General features: G+C 36.2%; 1 protein-coding gene across 1 annotated transcript in view; it reads left to right on the top strand.

Moving 5' to 3' along the window:
* The first annotated feature begins 782 nt into the window (after positions 1 to 782).
* Positions 783 to 19,940, top strand: part of IL1RAPL1 (interleukin 1 receptor accessory protein like 1) — a 1,256,301-nt gene continuing 1,237,143 nt past the window's right edge. The window contains exons 1-2 of the mRNA XM_072818101.1: positions 783 to 1,219; positions 1,314 to 1,428. The gene's annotated coding sequence lies outside the window, so the exon portion shown is untranslated. The remainder of the gene's footprint in view (positions 1,220 to 1,313; positions 1,429 to 19,940) is intronic.

Genomic DNA, 19,940 nt, shown 5'->3' with positions numbered 1-19,940 from the left:
ATCCAAATTGCCAGGGTTAAATTGTTGATTTTTAGAAATTGTTGTGATTATGTCATTATGCTTTTGTTATAAAATGTCTCTATTTCATGTAGCAATTAACTCCAGGGAATGTCATCTCAAGGCCCAAACTGATCCTAGCATTTTGATGAAGCTCCGCTTCAGAATGGCAATAAAACACATTTTGCCCATTTGCAGGTATTTCAAGTATCAAATTGGATGAATCTTTTTAATTTTCTTCTACTGAATTGAGTTCAAGTGAATTTGATAGGATTATTAGGGCAGTTTGTGTCTGGAATAACAATGATGACTTACAGAAGGAACCAGCAGGACCAGTGTTACTGACCCAGAGATGCTTCGTATCCTTCATTTGTTAGCTGGAAGCCCTGCTCTCTGATTCAACTGTTGAGTCCTTTCCTATGTATAGCACCCATCTATTTCTCTTTGAAGGCACTAAATGCATTTTCTCAATGAATTTTCAATTATGTAAGACAAGGAATGCTGGTTAAGTAACTGTGTGTACCTGCTGAGGAAATGGATTTCCAAAAATAATTTGTCAGGACTTCTGGGTTACTCCATCTTTCCAACATGGGATTGAATACCTGCCCAGCTACACTTGTTGAACATGTAGTGTTGTCTTTCTGCAGGGAGTCTTGTATAGTGGCATGTTTCTTGCTTTTCCTCTGGAAGCACCTTTCTCAGCTCCATTCCTTTGTAGTCTTTGACTCCTGTTACCCAGGAAACCAGAGAACATTCTCCCTAGCTGCACTTGCCTTCTCATATAGGCCACCGCCAAGCAGCATCTTTGTTTCAGTCCTACAGTATATGCTTTTATTGGACTTTGTCCTTTCTTCTCAGGCCTCAGGAGTTTTGATAATGTTCCTTTTCAATGAGACTGACTAGGTATTTTAATTTCATAAATTAAGAACCACTCTTGTTTTGTTCCACTGAAAATTGACTTAACATATTACTCACTCTGGCCCAATCTACCAGGCAGGCATGAGGTTATTGCTTCCTAAGCCAACTTCTAATTTAAAAAATATGAAGATTTCACAGGTCAACACATAGACAGTGTGAACTGAGGAGCTTTTAGCATATTAATTGGAGTCTGAAGAATTCACTGCAGTTGATGAAAATTGTGCTAATTATCTAAGATTAATGGAGGGTACAGGTGTACCTTATTTGGACAATTCAAAAAACAAAAAAAATTAACATAAAATAGGTATGCAATTACTAAAAGTATTGTTACTTGTTACTCATATTATGGGACTTTTTAGTATACTTCATTTCATTCCTGTACTTCTTAACTAATTCAGGAATACCCACATCCTGGTTTAATTGGCTGATTAAGACTGTCTTGCTGGCTAGAAGGCAAAAGGCAAGGAACTTTCTCATTAATCCAAGATTTCCATCAAGAGTCAGTTCTCCCAGGTATTGTAGCTCACTGTTTTGATTTTCTTCAGTTCTGAGTTCTCTGGGTATCCTGCTTACTGGATTCTACTTTTGGTCTGCCTGGTTTTAAACCACTGTTTCATCCTGATTTTTGGTGTATGCTTGTCTGTGCATTCCTGTTAGGGTTTTTTTGTTTTTAAATTTATTTTTTATTGGTGTTCAATTTACCAACATACAGAATAACCCCCAGTGCCCGTCACCCATTCACTCCCACCCCCCGCCCTCCTCCCCTTCTACCACCCCTAGTTCGTTTCCCAGAGTTAGGAGTCTTTATGTTCTGTCTCCCTTTCTGATATTTCCCACACATTTCTTCTTCCTTCCCTTATATTCCCTTTCACTATTATTTATATTCCCCAAATGAATGAGAACATATAATGTTAGGTTTTTTTTAACTTGGCTTCCACTTGTGTGTCTCTTGAGTTCTTGGGCTAGTTCTAATGTGAACTCAGTTTTGGCCCCAGTATTCAGCTCTGCCATTGAGATGTCTGTTGATTAACTGAGGTACTCCATATGAACCCTGGCACAGTGTTCTTTCCCATAACATAAAAGCCATTGTCAATTGGGAAACAGATGATAAAGACTCTATTGTTACTATCTTTACTTTTTGCTTCATTATTAATAGTATTGGGCAACACTTTATTAAGCTTTTGCCACATGCTAGACCCTGTGTTGGGAGTTCTGTATGTCTATAATGCCTCATATGAGTCTCGAAGTATTTTATACAGGGGGGCACAGGGAACTTCCCCAAGGTCATAGTTATTAAGTGGAGGGATAAGAATTAGAATCCTGGCAGTCTGACTGCCTAACCCATATTTTTATCCTTGACAGTAATCCACTGTAAATTATACCACATGGCTCTGCTTTTAAATATATAAAACACTTACACTGTAGGGTGCTAACTTTGCCCTGTAAGTTGGAATCTTCAAATTTTTCAAATTTTTAGGTTTTTGTTTGTTTTCTATTTGTCATTTTTGGTTTAGGAATATAAAAAAAATCCAGGATTATGAAAATTCAAACTAAACCATATGTAACTTAATCATCTTCAAAAGTCTGATTTGTAATGGTACGTAAGAATAATCACATATAGTCATTCATTCCACAAACTCAGCAACTATTTGCTGTTTACTCTGTGCAAGCAATGATGGAAAGCTGAGAAATCAAGAGTAAATCAAAAGGACCCTCCTTTAATGGCATTTACATATATAAGCTGAACATTGACCCGGCCATGAAGTTAGATATAACTTAGGGAATTTATTGGTCCTCAAATTAAACACTGTTAAAAACACACTAGCAATGTGTGTGTGTGTGTGTGTGTGTATAGTGTTTAATACATTTTATGGCCCTCAATAAATGGTAGTGCTACAAATAATTTGATTAAATATTCTAAAGAGTTTAACAATACTTTAAAGTCTATGACAAAAATGGTAGTATGATTTTCATTGGAAGCTATTTTAAAATTTAACCAAAATATTTTGTTTAATTTCTTAATAGGTATATAATTTTACATAAATACATGACTTTAGTTACAACGTTCTTTTTCCTTTTCCTTGTTTCCTGCTGGGCTCCTCCATCTCAGTTCCTTTCCCCTTTCATGCAAATTAGCCACCCCTTGCAGTGCCCCCCCAACAAAGTCAGAACATATTCATAACGAAGTACGTATCCCTCCATTTCTTCCCTCTATGCTCTTAAATTTTTATTTAAGAATTACAATTTTACTGCTTTTTAGAAAAATTGGATTATGCAATAGTGGCTTTGCCTCATCTTGGTTTTCTCACTCATTAAGTAATAACTCAAGGGACTCTAAAAGTCAGCAGACTTAACCCTAATGTATTTATATTGCTAATAGGTACATAATATTCCATGGTGAAGCAACACAATTTGTGTCATATTTGTTGTAGGCACATTACTTCCAGGCTTTGGCACTACAAATGTTGCTGCAATAAACATCCTTAAATATATGTCCTTAAATTTTGGAATAAATTCCAAAATGTGAGAATGATTGGTTAAAGGATATGAGTCTTTAAAAATTTTAAATAGATGTTGACAGTTTCTTATTTTTTTAAGTTTTTATTTAAATTCCAGTTAGTTAACACAGTGTAATATTAATTTCAGTGATAGTGATACAACACCTGGTGCTCATCACAATTGTATTCCTTAATCCTCATCACCTATTTAACCAGATTGCTTTTATTTATTTATTCTTAAAGATTTTATTTATTTATTTGAGAGAGAGAGAGCTCACAAGCAGGGGGAGTGGCAGGCAGAGGAAGAGGGAGAAGCAGTGAGCAGGAACCGGATGTGGGGCTCCATGCCAGGACCCTGGGATCATGACCTGAGCCAGAGGCAGAAGCTTAACTGTCTGAGCCATCCAGGTGCCCCACCAGATGTTAAAAGAAAGGTATAGTATTTTCTGTTAAGACCAGTATGTAGGAACATTTCCTTATATTTCCATAAGCAGGCATTGTGAGAGACTTGTTTATATTTATGCTAATGAGATAGTTGTAGAGTGATTAATCATTGTTACTTTGAATTGGCCTGTTGACTTGGCAATTGAACTTCTTTTTATAAGTTTGTTGGTCTTTTGTAAATTATCCAACTTAAATATCTTGTCCATTTGTTCCTGTTGTGTTGTCACTTATATATTGTAGATTTAACCTTATGCATTTGAAAGGATTTTTCATATCTGTCATTTGCTTTGAATTTGTTTAGTGGACCTTTTTTCGTTAAATGACATTAAAATTTCTTGTATAGTAAATCTGTTTTCTAGATCTATGGTCTCATTTAAGAAGGTCTTGTCTCTTAGATTTTATATCTTCTAGACTTTCTAGAAGATATAATCTTTTAATATTAAAAATATGTAAGTATTGGATAGCTTAGGATTTTTAAAAAATAATTTAAAATAGAGGTAACTTCTGAGTTTTCTCTATATGGAGGGACAGTTGTGGTAGATTTATTGATTTATTGATTAATTGATTGAAGGGGGATAGAAGGGGAACAGACAGAGGAAGAAGAGAGAGAATCTCAAGCCAACTCCATGCTAAGCATGGAGCCTGACTGGGGGGCTTGAACTCACGACCCTGAGATTTTGACCTGAGCCGAAATCCAGAGTTGGGTAGTTGACCAACTGAGCTCCCCAAGAGCCCTTGTGGTAGTTCAATTTAAAACATAATTCATTGTTTTCACTCAGAATTAAACTGAGGATATTTATTAAAGGTGATCTCTATTTTATAGATAAAAATATCTCCATATAAAGATGTGGAGAAGTTGTAATATATTTATAAATATTAAGTACCTCCTATTTTTTGGAGCTATGAAAGGAGTGTGTGTATGGAGTAGTGGTGGTGGTTCCGGCAGTGGTGATGGTGGCAGCAGTGCTATTTTGACTTGATCACTGATTTCTAGAGATGAAGCATTCATTTGTGATGATAGCAACAGGACCAGAAAGCACAAAAGCCTGAAGTCTCCTGATGGCTCTGTCACTCATGGATTTCTGGCACTTACCAACTAAACAGTGCTGTGGCTTAGTTTCCTTTGATACAAAATTAGGAAGTTGAACCCAGTGATTGCCAAAGCCTTTTCTAGTTCTTAAACATGACAGCAGGTTGTCCAGTTTCTTGTATAACCCAGCTATTTCAGATTAGCTTCTGCTAGAACAAAAGCCCATAGCTTATGGAGAGAAAGAAAAAGGGAGTGGGGGAGAGAAAGAGAAAGAATATGAGTAGAAATAGTTGTGTAGACTGAATTTAGCCAATTTTGAATAAAGTTGAAGGAGAGTTGGCATTAACCTCAATGTGGTAATCATATCTTCAACTCTGTCTCACTAACCAAAGGCTCTGAGTTGTGTTTTTTCTTGCTATGATTGGCATCCCTGCTCTGAGCTTCTAACCAACATCTTTCTTCTCTGAGTTATGGCAATGGGACAGGGATTTGAAAACTCATTTTAATGGAAAAGGTGAATCACTTCATAGGTAAAAACCTACCAAATTACTTAAAATGGATACCATGACATTTTGCAGGTAAACAAACCTCTCCCCTGAGCTCTCACCTTGACCGCACAAGAGGTATTCAGGATTTAATCACAATAAATACAACATGTGTAAGTTAAGTGTTATAATCACTATTTTGATTTAATAGTAATTTGCTAGATTATTTGTGATAAATTCATTTAAATAAACATAATCAGCATGATCAGAAGGATTCATTTTAGTGCTTTTTTGCATTATGCAAAAAACTATGAAAAATTACCATTGGAAAACAATTTTTAAAAGATACTCTGCCTCTTTTATCATCATAAATTATATGTATAATACTTTATAGGCATATATGTTCAGCAGAGACATAGATTTGAAATAGATTTAGTCATTGAGATAAAGAACTCTGTCATGCAGAACTATTAAAACACCATACAGAAATAAATCCAAGTTTGTGTAAATAACAGTTTGTGAGAATCTCATATATTTGAATTACAAAAACAGAAACATAAGTAAACATAAGCCATGTAGATAAAGGAAAGGCTTTCCTGTCATGTAAAACCGAATACTGTATAGAAATAAGTTCAAGCACAAAAATTAGAGTTCATTAGGAATCTCAGAATACAAATTTTATCCTCACCTTTTCTATCCAGTGAGTTTATGCTTTCAAGCATTGACCAAATTCTGTTTCACTCCCATTTTAATGGTCTGATGTCTCTTGAGTATAATCTATTGTGTCATTTTCCCATCTTAAGATTTTATGCATAAATACGCAGGCCACAGATAGTCCATGTTAAATAGATCATGTAATACCTTGAGCCAGAGAATGAGTTCCTGCTTGGGTTCCATTAGAAATTACCTATCTCAGGACGCCTGGGTGGCTCAGTGCTTGAGACTTTGCCTTAAGCTCAGGGCGTAGTCTTGGAGTCCTGGGATCTAGCCCCACATCAGGCTCCCTGCTAGGAGCCCGCTTTTCCCTATGCCTGTGTCTCTGCCTCTCTCTCTCTGTCTCTCATGAATAAATAAATAAAATCTAAAAAAAAATTACCTATCTCACTCTCACAACTAACTGAAAACTAACCTGATATAGTATACTTTGTACTCCATTTAATCATTTAAAAAGTATGCCTTTTGTTTTTTTGGTTGTGTAAAATAAACCTTCAACACACTCAGCAAAGTGTTACATACAAAGTAGGTGTTCAGTAAGTGTGTTGGCTGCCATTTTAAATTTGGGCATTAGGTTTTCTAAGTTTTACCAAAATGAGAGGTGGTTTGTAAATTGTTACCCCAATAAAAGCATATCTAAAGAGTGGTGAAAACATATTTTGAAATAAATGAGCTGATACATATGGATGTGGATGATATTTCTTAAAAGCATAACTAGATTTACTCTGACAGACATTTCATCCAAACATTTCCTTTCAACTGTATCCTCTCTCTTGTAGCAGAGGACTCAAGCCAAAGAAGTTAATTAGTGCAAGATTAAGATGGCCTCAGCAGGTGGTTGGTTCAGACTCTTCTCTCTGTTAGTCAAAGCTTTATGGTTGGAGAAGGGCTTGAGTAGTCTTGTCTTACTGACAGCTGTCGACTGTTAATGGACCATATGCAATGATGGGTAAAGTTGCCATCAACTGTCGATGAACCATATGTAAATGATGAACAGAGTGACAGATGAATGTTTAGAAGACAACAAAAGACCTTCATTGCTGGACTGGGAGTCAGAACCTTAAAATGATTTTAAGAAAGGGTAGTTAAAAATAGATGGTTAAAACTCTGTCATAGTCATCATACCTTACCTCTATCACCCTTCGTCAATTATTTTAGGAGTCTGAAGCAGCTGTACCAATAGAAACTCTGCTTTCTGAGATCTTAAGAAACCTGACATGGAAGGCTGGATATCCCATGAGATCTGCTTTTTCTATTTCATTAATGAAAAGGCAATTAATAATAACAAATTAATTGCCAAGCTCAACTAGTTTGAAAAATTTTAAATATTTTTTTAGATATGATGAGTCTCTTAATTCAGTTGCAGAAGTAGAAAAAAATAGATATGAAGAGTATGGTGCTCCCTTCATATATACTAAAATTGGAATGAAATGGAGTATGGGAGATTTAAAAAAATACTGTTTGATTCTGTGGGATATCTTTTACTACTAATAAGAGTATAGTATTCTACAAGTTGAGATGGTGAAGAAGTTAGCTATTTAAGGAGAGGTGTTTAAAGCTTATATCTAACCTATATAGTCATGAAGTAATATAGTTATGATAATTGTCAATATAGTTAACAGGTGCTTTGTATGTTGCTTGTTTTATCCTCTCATTATTATTACGAAGTGGGTACTATCACTATCCTTATTTTATGAACAAGGAAACTGAAGCCCAGAGAAATTGAGTAATTTACTGAAACTTAGAAAGCTCTGGTTTTAACTCCAGTCTGACTCTTAAGGTGTACACTAAACTGGATATGGTTAGTTTAAAAGTGAATTGATTTTGCCTAATTTAGAACCTGTTTCCAGTGCTTGGACTAGCTACTCAGTTAACATCCATGGAACATGGTGTATGCTTGAAAAATTATACAATATAAAAATGATTGAAATATGAATGTGTGAAATGTGTGTGTAAGGGAGGCATTGCTCTTGCTTTGATATGCCACAGGAGGCAGTTCTTTTTCTGGAAAATGGAATTGAGACCTAAACAATCTTTTACCTAATTAAGACTCAAAGCTACTATTGATTTGATCTGAATTATCTTAATAACTTTGTTCTTATCATAAGAGTGCAGATTTCATTTGATCAGCCTGGAGTCTCCTCTTTATGCCTAATTCTCTTGCCCCTATGTCAGATAAGCTGAACTTTGGGTACCTGTACACACTTAGATTCAGTTTAGCTGGTTAACTTTCAAGGTATCTCCTAAGATGAAGCTCTTAGGAAAGCAAGCTGAAGAGTCACACTTTCTACCTGTGTGCCCTAAGGCAAGTTAACACACTTTAAGACCAGTTAAAGAAGATGTGGTTTATGTATACAATGGAATATTACTCAGCCATTAGAAATGACAAATACCCACCATTTGCTTCAACGTGGATGGAACTGGAGGGTATTATGCTGAGTGAAATAAGTCAGTCGGAGAAGGACAAACATTATATGGTCTCATTCATTTGGGGAATATAAATAATAGTGAAAGGGAATAGAAGGGAAGGGAGAAGAAATGGGTAGGAAATATCAGAAAGGGAGACAGAACATGAAGACTCCTAACTCTGGGAAACGAACTAGGGGTGGTGGAAGGGGAGGAGGGCGGGGTGTGGGGGTGAATGGGTGACGGGCACTGAGGGGGGCACTTGACGGGATGAGCACTGGGTATTATTCTGTATATTGGCAAATTGAACACCAATAAAAAATAAATTTACTATTAAAAAAATAAGACCAGTTTCCTCGGAGGTTAATGATAATACCTGCCTCACAAAGTCAATTTAAATATTTCAGGAGCTAACCTATATGAAAATAGCATATGGTAAGTGTTCAGTAAATGTTAGCCACGATGATGATGATAAAGGTTTTGGTAAAGATGACAGTTTCAGAGAAAATCCTAGTTTTGCAATGTTTGTGGGATTGTTGTAACTTCTCTTGAAAAGTTTCTACTGTACAAATGTAGATCCTGGGATAGGAGACTGATAGTAGAGGGTTTATAGGGGATATGCAGTTCTTTTCTTTGTATCTATTGCCCCCAAGAGTATATGATTTTTAACCATCAGAGCAGCTCTCACTCTAAAATGAGTTATAACTGTGGCTGATAAATTAAAATGCCTTTGTCAGTACTCTGCTTTCTGTTATTAGGCAACCACAGCTTCCCCACGAATTAGAGCAAATATCAAAATCACCTTGTCTGTTCTAAAGTAAATCAGTTTGCTACTCTTTTCATAAGAAAAGATTGGGGACTTCTGGAGTCTTGTCTCTGTCTACTACTATCAATAAGTGTCACTACCAGTAGCTTTTCTCCAATTTCTATTTTCATTATAACCTCCCTCCTTATATCCCATCTTCTGTACTTAGCTTGCTTGCTTGCTTTTCTGTCCATTCAAGTTTTGATATGCTTCAGGGACTATAAGCAGTGGGTAGTGGGGGTTGTAAAGTCTTATCTAGTAGTAGAAGTAGGAAATAGAGTTTATAATGGGGTATCCTAAAATAATTATTATAGCAAGATTTCATTCTTTTTGATGGCTCAGTAATATTCATTATACACATTTTTTAATGGTTTGGTTGGATTAGGTTGCACATAAGGTCCATACCATGCAGTTTGTCCATTTTGTTAAATTATCCTCTTGCCTCTTTCAAAATCTTTTTATATGGAAACACAGAAGTAGAGAGAATAGTATAACCAGCTTCAGCAGTTATCTGCTAGTCTTATTTCATCAAACTTCTACCCCATCAATAGATAACTTTTTAACAGATCCTTATTAACAGATCATTTTATATGTATTTTGGTATGCACCTCTAGAAGATAAGGATTAAAAAATTTACAGTAATCCCATTCTCATATCTAAAATTAGTAATTCATTAATACTACTCATTATTCTGTCAATGTTCACATTTCCCCAAATGTTTTAAAATTTCTTTAATTTACAGTTTATTGAAATGGGATCCAGATAAAGTTCATACATTGTAAGTTAATTTTTATGAATGGTATAAGATAATGGTTGAGTTTTATTCTTTAGCATGTGGCTGTCTAATTTTCCTACCATTACTTATTGCAGAGACTGTACTTTCCCCATTGTATATTCTTGGCTCCTTTGTTGTAAGTTAATTGACCATATATGTATGGGTTTATTTTGGGGCTCTCTATCTTGTTGCATTAATCTGTGTGTCTGTTTTTATGGCAATACTATATTCTTTAAATTCAAGTATAATTAACATTCAGTGTTATATTACTTTTGGGCATATAGTATATATTCAGCAATTATATACACTGCTCAGTGTTCATAATGAGTATACTCCTAATCTCCTTCACCTGTTTTACCCCTATCTGCTTCCCCTCCAGCAGCTGCCAGTTGGTTCTCTAAGTGTTCTTTTGTTTCTTTGTTTCTTAAATTCCACATATGAGTGAAATCATATGGTGTTTGTTTTTCTCTGGCTTATTTCCCTTAGCATTTTACCTTCTGGGTCCATACATGTTGTTGCAAATGGCAAGATTTCATTCTTCTTTATGGCTGAGTAGCAGCAATACTATACAGTTTTAATTATTGTATCACTACAGTGTCATTTGAACTTAAAGTATGATGCCTCCACCTTTTTTCTTCTTTCTTAAGATTGCTTGGGCTATTCAAGGTTTTATGTGGTTCCATACAAATTTTAGAAGTATTTGTTCTGTTTCTTTGAAAAATACTGTTGGCATTAAAAAAAAAAGATTTTATGAATTCATGAGAGACACACGGAGGGAGGCAGAGACAGAGGGAGAGGGAGAAGCGGGCTTCCTGCGGGGAGTCCGATTTGGGCCTGGACCCTGGAATCACAACCTGAGCCGAAGACAGATGCTCAACTGCAGAGCCACCTAGGTGTCCCAGCTGTTGGCGTTTTGATAGGGATTGCATTGAATGTCTAGTTTGCTTTGGGTAACATATGGAGGTTTTAACAGTATTGATGCTTCTAATCCATGAGCATGAAATCTCTTTCCATTAGTTTGTATCTTCTTCAATTTCTTTAATGTTTTACATTAAGTTTTTGATATATAGGTCTTTTACCCCCTTGACTAAATTCATTAACAAGAACTTTATTTTTCTTGGTTACAATTATAAATGGGATTGTTTTCTTCATTTCTTCCTGCTACGTCATTATTAGCATATAGGAATGCAACAGATATTTGTGTATTGATTTAGTATCTCACAATTTTACTGAATTCATTTGTTCTAACAGCTTTTTTTTTTTATGGGAGTTCAATTTCCCAACATATAGCATAACACCCAGTGCTTATCGCATCAAGTGCCCCCCTCAGTGCCTGTCACCCAGTCACCCCCACCCCCCGCCCACCTCCCTTTCCACCATCCCTTATTCGTTTCCCAGAGTGTTCTAACAGCTTTTTGATGGAGTTTTGAGGGTTTCCTATTATAATATTATGTCGTCTGCATATAGTGACAGTTTTACTTCTTCCTTTCCATTTCGGATGCCCTTTATTTCTTTTTTCTTGCCTACTTGCTTGGCTAGGACTTCCAGTACTGTATTGAATAAAAGTGGGGAGAGTGGATATCCTTGTCTTATTCCTGATTGAAGAGGAAAGACTTTCAGCTTTTCACCATTGAGTATGCAGTTAGATGTGAGCTTGTCATATATATGGCTTTGCCTTTATGATGTTGTAGTATGCTCCCTCTATACCCACTTTGTTGAGAGTTTGTATTATGAATGAATGTTGAATTTTGTCAAATGGTTTTTCTTCATCTACTGAGATGATCATATCATTTTTGTCCCTGGTTTTGTTAATGTGGTGTATCACATTGATATGTGGATATTAAACTATGCTTACATCCCTGGAATAAATCCTGCTTGGTCATGGTATATGATTCTTTTTTTTAAGATTTTATTTATTCATGAGAGGCACAGAGAGAGAAGCACAGATTTAGGCAGAGGGAGAAGCAGACTGCCTGTGGGGAGCTTGATGTGGGACTTGATCACAGAGCCCTGGATCATGATCTGAGCCAAAGGCAGACACTCACTACTACTCTACTAGTAGTAGGCAGACACTACTACTACTCACTACTACACTAACTACTGAGCTACCCAGGTGCCCTGGTATATGATTCTTTAATGAATTGTTGAATTGGTTTTGCTAATATTTTGTTAAAGATTTTTGCATCTATGTTTATCAGGGATATTGGCCTGTAATTTTCTTTTCCTTTGGCATCCTTGTTTGGCTTTGGTATCAGGATAATGCTGTCCTTATAAAATCAGTCTGGAAGAGTTCCCTCCTCCTCTATCTTTTTGGAAGAGTTTGAGAATGATAGGTATTAATTGTTCTTTGAGTGCTTAGTAGAATTCACCAGTGAAGCTGTCTGGTGGGAAGTTTTTGATTACTGCTTCAGTTTTCTTACTAGTAATTGGTCTGTTTAGATATTCTATTTCATTATTTTTCAATCTTAGTGGGTTTTATGTTTCTAAGAATGCATCCACTTCTTGTAGGTTTTCCAATTTGTTGGTATGTAATTGTTCATGGCAGTCTCTTTTGATCCTTTGTGTTTTTGTGATATAAGTTGTAATGCCTCCTCTTTGATTTTTATTTTGAATCCTCTCTCTTTTCTTCTTGTTGAGTCTAACTAAAGGCTCCATATTACTAAAAAGCCTCTGCAGGGGATCCCTGGGTAGCTCAGAGGTTTGGTGCCTGCCTTTGGCCCAGGGCGCGATCCTGGAGTCCCGGGATCGAGTCCCACGTCGGGCTCCTGGCATGGAGCCTGCTTCTCCCTCCTCCTGTGTCTTTGCCTCTCTCTATCTTTCTCTCTCTCTCTCTATCATAAATAAATAAATAAATAAATAAATAAATAAATAAATAAATAAATCTATCTTAAAAAAATAAAAGGCCTCTACAAATCAAGGACAACCATCAACAATATGAAAAGGCAACCTACTAAATGGGAGAAAGATATTTATAAATCATAAATCTGATTAGAGGCTAATATTCAAAATATATAAAGAAATCATATGACTCAATAGCAAAAAGAAAAGCAATCCAATTTAAAAAATGGGCCAGATGGGGTGCCTGGCTGGTCAGTTGGTAGAGCATGTGACTCTTAGTCTTGGAGTTTTGATTTTAAGTCCCCTGTTGGGTATAGGGATTACTTAAAATCTTTTAGAAAAATGAGCAGATGATCAGAATAGACATTTTCCCAAGGAAGACATATAGATGGTCAGTATGTACATGAGAAGATGCTCAACATCATTAATCGTCAGGAAAATGCACATCAAAACCACAGTGAGTTTACATCACACCTGTTACAATGGCTGTTATCAAATAGACAATAATAAGTGCTGGCTAGGATGTGAAGAGGGAACCATTGTGTACCATTAGTGGGGATGTAAATTGGTAGCCAATGTGGAAGACAGTGTGGAAGTTGCCCAAAGGGTCAAAAATAGAGCTGCCATGCAATCATCAATTCCACTTGGTATTTGGAGAAAATGAAAGCACTAAGCCAAAAAGATAAATGCACTCCCATGTTCATTACAGCATTATTTACAATAGCCAAGATAGGGAAACAACCTAAGTGTCCATCTGTGGATGAATGGGTGAAGAAATTGTGGTAGATGTATACAATGGAATATTATTCAGTTGTAAAGGATGAAATCTCAGCATTTCCAGCATCATGAATGGACTTCAAGGACATTGTGCTGTCATACACAGAAAGACAAATATTGTATGATTTCTTTTATGTGTAGAACCTAAAACAAAAAAAAATCCCACCTAAAAGTCCCCAAAAAGTTGATAGTTACAGAGAACAGATTGGTGGTTGCCAGAGGTAGGGAATGGGGTTAGGAAAAAAATGGGTCAAGGGGTCAAAAGGTTAAAAAAAGTGGAAACCCTATTCCAGATTTTAGAGTAAATTGTCACTGTTTGGATGTCAATCATTCCTAAATTGAACATACTTCTATCACCAACACTTCTCTTAAATACTTAAATGGTATCCTATTTTCTGAATGGAATAAAAAAACCAAAATATTATAGTTTAATTCTGTAGATTGAGTTGTTAATCCCAGTACTCTATTTATACAATTAGTTTTCAAATTTATTTCCTATTTTTATCTTGTCCTTTTACTGCAGTATATTTCAGAGTTGTGTATGTTTAGCTCACTTAAGTACCACATGGCAGAAATGCTTTAATAATTCACTAAATAACCATGGTCATCCTAGACACACCTTTCCTCATAGCAGGTGTCCCATGCTTACTCTGTATCTTTTAATTTAAAGGATGAGTCTAAAGTTCTTTATGTCCCTCTCATAAATAATATCCATGTTGTAAAAAAAATGAATGAAATCATGAGACATGGGTTTCTTCACAGCCAACAAAAGATCTTGAAATGGCCAGCTTTCATGGTAAACATTTTCAATGTTCTGTAATGTGCCATCTTGTTTTTCCTAGTAGCTGCACCTGCACCATTTTACTTTATCACCAGCAATGCATGAGGATTCTAGTTCTTCCAAATCCTTGCCAACACTTGGTATTTTATGTCATTTTGATAATAGTCATCATAATGTATATACAATGTCTGTCAACTGTTTTAAACAATGCATCATATTAAAAAATTTGGTTGTAAGATTTTGGAGGTCAAAACCAGGATTGATAATACAAGCGAAAGTTAAACAATTCACTTGATAAAATAATATACTCATCTGCAAATATTTTTCTCATCTGCAAATATTAATGAAGTATTATATTTGTTCAAAATATTGTGGGCAGCCCCAGTGGCTTAGCGGTTTGTCGCCGCCTTCAGCCCAGGGGGTGATCCTGGAGACCGGGGATCGAGTCCCATGTTGGGCTCCCTGCATGGAGCCTGCTTCTCCCTCTGCCTGTGTCTCTGCCTCTATCTTTCTCTAATAAATAAATAAAATCTTTAAAAAACAAAAAAAAATTGTGCTAGCCTTAATGTATATAATTGGTTAGCAATAAACCAAATATATTTTGCGAAGTTCAGTTGGGAAGATGAACATTCATTAAATAATTACTAAATATACAGTGTGGCAGATCTTTCAGTGCCCATCCATTTGCCCTTCGTACTTTGTGAAGTAAAGGAGGTTTACATTTAATGCCTGTATGTATCTGCCTGAGGGCTTTTATTTCTGGAAGTGAGATCATACTTGGACCATTTACAAGGGAAGCTCTACAAGCTGAGGCATTCATCCCTGTGGAAGCAATCCTCAAGCAGTGGTGTATGAGGAGTGGTGGATAAATACCCTAGCTTCCTTGCCCCTCATTTGGGATGGTTTTTGAGATGTTTTCTTTACTTTCTGTCTAAATTATCTAGTGAAATTAGGTTCCACTTGCCCATGGTGGTAACTTACTTGCTAGGATACCCTTTATTGACTTTCAATCCCAAACAGTGTTTCCTGGGATCACTTCCCAAATTGAGTACTTGGACTCAGATAGTCCCAGTACGTGTTCTGGGAAATCCAAACAAAGACACGTGTTAATACATTTTGATAAATTCTGTGGAGGAAAAGTAAAGGTTGCTACAAACATTTCTAACAGGAAGTCTGTGGGTTTAGTGGATTCAGTAAAGGCTAAAGTGTCACTTGAAGGTTGAGAAGGAATTAATGAGGTGAAGGCATACCAGGCTGAAGGAAACAGCAGTGTAAAGGCCCTTTGAATAGGAAAGAGTGTAGCAATTTTGGAAAAGAAGTGGCACTGAAGAGAGTAAGAAAAATGGTGGCAATAGTTGAGGCTGTACATATATATAGGGTCTGGTTCAGTCTTGTAGACCATTTTGAAAAATTTGGTTTTTATCCAAAGAGCAATTGCAAACCAAAAAAAAAAAATCAGTAAAGAAGATACACGGTCAGATTTACCTTTTAAAGAATACTTTGGGTGTTTTATGGAGAGAAGATTGCAGTGAGACAAGGAAGGCAACCCCGGGAGGAATCGATTGAACTGATGAAAGAGATGATGGTAGCTTGTACTAGTATAGGATTTCTCAACCTTGGCATTATTAACATATTGGGACAGATAATTCTTTCTTGTGGGTGATGGTCCTGTGCATTGTGGGATGTTAAATAGTATCCCTGGCCTCTGTACATTGTATGCAGGTAACAGTGCCCTCTCCAGTTGTGACAGCCTGAAATGTTACCAGACATTGATGAATATCCCTTTGGCAACAAAATTGCCCTGATTAAGAACTCCTGAACTAAGGTGATTTAAATGAGCATACATAAAGGATAGACACTTAAGAGGTTTCACATCAAAATTTTGGTTAAAAACAGAGAGGGAGGAAGGGAGGAGCCTTTTGGTTAGTACCAAATTTGTTATTAATAGCAAGTAGATTGAAAAATGGAGCATTATGAAAATAAGTTCCATCTGTTTTATGGTTAATCATGTTTCACAATAAACGTTTTTAACCCTCCAAAGTACCTCTATCCCCTGCTTCCTTATCTGGGTCAATTGAGCAATCAATTTTCTTCTTAATCACTTCCAAAATTATTGATTTTTGTCTCCACATCCAAACAACAAATGTCATTGTTACCCTTTTTCTTTCATCATCTCTTTTATATAGCTGCACTTCTATTACTTGAGTAGTGGACTTTGTCTTCTTAATTATTTTTGTCTCCACCAGTCCTCAATGGCCAGCAAGATGATCTCCTCCCTCCTTTTTGATACTTTGCCCAAATACTTCAGGCCAAATTGCCCTCTGCTTCCTGAGGACTCTCACAGCATGTGTTGCTTTTTTTTTTTTTTGTGCAATTAATTAAGACATCTTTCCATAGTGTTATATTTTCTAACAGTATATCCTCCCCCCCCTTAAATGATAACAGTATAATCTCAGGGCTGTGAGATGTTGTGTGTCTCAGCCCTGTTCAAATAGTACATATTACATAGTGGCTTAATAAGCCTGTGTATCACCTCACGTGGTTGCTACATGAGTTAATACTTGAGAAACATCTTTTACCATTTTATGGGGAGTTCTTTAAACTTACATAGAGGTTCCCAGGGTATATAGAACAGACCATACAACTGACTAGTCTTTTTTCAACTGTTATAATTTCAAAGGGCAGTTGGCTGAAATTCCACTTTGGTGGCAGTTCTGCCAAGGAGAAATGGTGACATTACTGTGTGTGAGCTCAACCCAGATGATGTTAACTGCAGTATATTGCCTCATATTTAGTCCAAAGTCACAGAGAAGGCTTTTTATAAAACTACTAATCTGAGTGGATGACTAAAAGAGAAATATTTAAAGGTCTTTGCTTCTCTCCATTGACTCAGTATAAATAGGAATGACATGTACGTAGTGAGGGGAGAATGTGCCGTGAATAGAGATTTTTGTAGCACATTTTTCATTGACTTTAATGAGATGTGTATGGCTAAATGTGTTAGTGCAGTTGGCAGAGTGTCTTTTTTCAAAGCATCAAGTTTTAGCCTAAAATCTCAGTGAATATTTGAAATAGAGCTAGATTTAAAATAGTGGTGTCCAGAAAAGCCCATTGACCTGGGATGCACACAACATCCCTAACAGTTTCATTAGGACTAGGATTCATTCCAAAATATTAAGGAACTGAGGCAAGGTGCTGTGGAGTTGGCATTGACAAGCAACTGCAATGGCAATTACAGTGAAAGAGAATGGGAGAGATGTCCCAGCAATGAAGAATTTCATATTGTGTTGCTTTTTTTGCTGGGTAAAACCTCAGAATTCCTATATTTCCATAGGAAAAGTCTCACTAACTACTTAGGAACTTGATCAGGTATGAAAGGTGTCAATATTTCCTACCTAACAAACGTTCTTAAGGCATTGTCCTTAGCATGTCCTTATGGCAAGACTCAAAAATAGCGTAAGTCAGTCGCTTGATCAACAGATATGCATTAATTCTTTTCTTTGTAAAATGAACAGTGTTAGGTACTAAGAGGCATTTAATTAAAAGGAGTAATGCCTATCCTTGACAAATTTGCTATTATCTGAGCACTTTAAAAAAATGTGTCATGAGGGAAACCCGGGTGGCTCAGGGGGTTAGTGCTGCCTTCAGCCCAGGGCTTGGTTCTGGAGACCCGGGATCGAGTCCCACGTTGGGTTCCCTGCATGGAGCCTGCTTCTTCCTCTGCCTGTGTCTCTGCCTCTCTCTCTCTATGTATGTCTCTCATGAATAAATAAATAAAATCTTTAAAAAATGTGCAAATGAAAGTGATAATGTGTGTCAAGTGTGTTATATTTAAAATGAGTGCATTTAGGATTCACACACGGTAAATACACAAGCCTAAATGCTTCATATGTGGTAATTCAGGTAATCATCATTACAAATTTAGTGGAAAACACTGTTGATTACTGTTTTACTAATGAGAAAAATTGGGACATAGATTAACTAAAAAATACGAGATCACGGAGTTTAACAATACAGCAGGAATTTGAACCTAGGTAATGGAACTTCATAGTTTGGCTAAGATAGTAGTCCAAACTGGTGAGGAGGAGATTTGCCAGTTTTCTCAGAACAGGTTGGAATTTTCCTAGCCTTAAATGAGGGATGTTATGTATATGAATGGAAGAGAATGGGTGGGGTCTTGGGAGTTTGTGGATCTGGGGGTGGGGTTGTGGGGAGATGGTAAAAAGTGATAATGCTTTAAGCAGCAACTTACAGGTGGAAATTAAAATGGCATATTAGCTGTACACGTGGGCAGAAGAGTGAGTAGCAATTCTAATCTAGGCAATTTTGGGTAGGAGATTAGTTGATGGTATATAGGAACAGATATTGGTACAACTTTCTAGGCAAGCAGTTTTGCAACACCTTAAAATTTAAAACCCACATGGCCTTTGAACCAGCCTTTCCATATCTAGGAATGTAGTCTACAAATGGCTTATACTGTATTGTTTATAAAAGTGAAAAAAATGACAGTGACATTAAAAACCTCCAAAAGAATTGTTAAATTTTATTTTATCATTACCCTGGGATACTTAAAAAGATTGAAGCTCATCTATTTTTATTTACACTAACAGCTTGTGCAGTGGAAAGAAAAGTGATTTGGTGAATAATATGTATACTATGACTTTATTTAAAAAGTATGTGTAATCAAATAAGAAACATTTATGGGACCTTCATTAATGAGCTGGGCACTGGATACAGCAGTGAATCAAGCAGACAAAGATCCCTGCCCTTGTGAGCCTTGCATTTTGGAAGGGAGACAGACAACAAAAAAATACATATCATGAATAAGTAAATAATTTAATATCTTAGGAGGTGATAATGCATGGGAAAAAAGGAAAAAGCAATAAATGAGATTTGGTATCCTTATGGGAATGGTAGAGGTAATTTTAAATAGTGTAGTCTTGGAGTCTCCTCATGGAGAGGGTGGGAAATGAACAAAGACCTGAAAAGCTGAAAACACTAAGAGGAAAGTGTGCTCTGCGTAGAGGGAAGAGCAACAGCTAAAACACATGCCTTAAGGTGGAAACATGCCTGGTGTTCAAAGAACACTCAGAAACCTGGTACAGTCAGTGTGGGGGAAGTGAGGGGAAAAATAGATGAAAGGAGATTGGGAAGTTAAATTGGAGTCTGGATTATATAGAGTAGGACTGTTCAAAACAAATACAATGGAAACTTTGGATACAATTTAAAGTTTTCAGTGGTCCTGTTGAAAAAAAAAGGGAAAAGAAACATGAAATTGATAGTAATAGTAATATATTGTATTTAGGACAGTATTTTTTAAAATATTATTTTAATATGTAATCATTATATTAATGTGATATTTAATATTCTGTACTAAAGCTTTGCAATATGGTGCATATTTCTTACCTAAAGCACACCTCAATTTGGACTAGCCACGTTTTAAGTCTTAGCCCACAGGTGGCTAGTGGCCAT

The sequence above is a fragment of the Canis lupus genome, chromosome X, assembly GCF_048164855.1.
Source record: "Canis lupus baileyi chromosome X, mCanLup2.hap1, whole genome shotgun sequence".
Classification (NCBI taxonomy): domain Eukaryota; kingdom Metazoa; phylum Chordata; class Mammalia; order Carnivora; family Canidae; genus Canis; species Canis lupus.
Note: the sequence above shows the minus strand (reverse complement) of the source record. Positions and strands in the feature narration are given on the sequence as shown.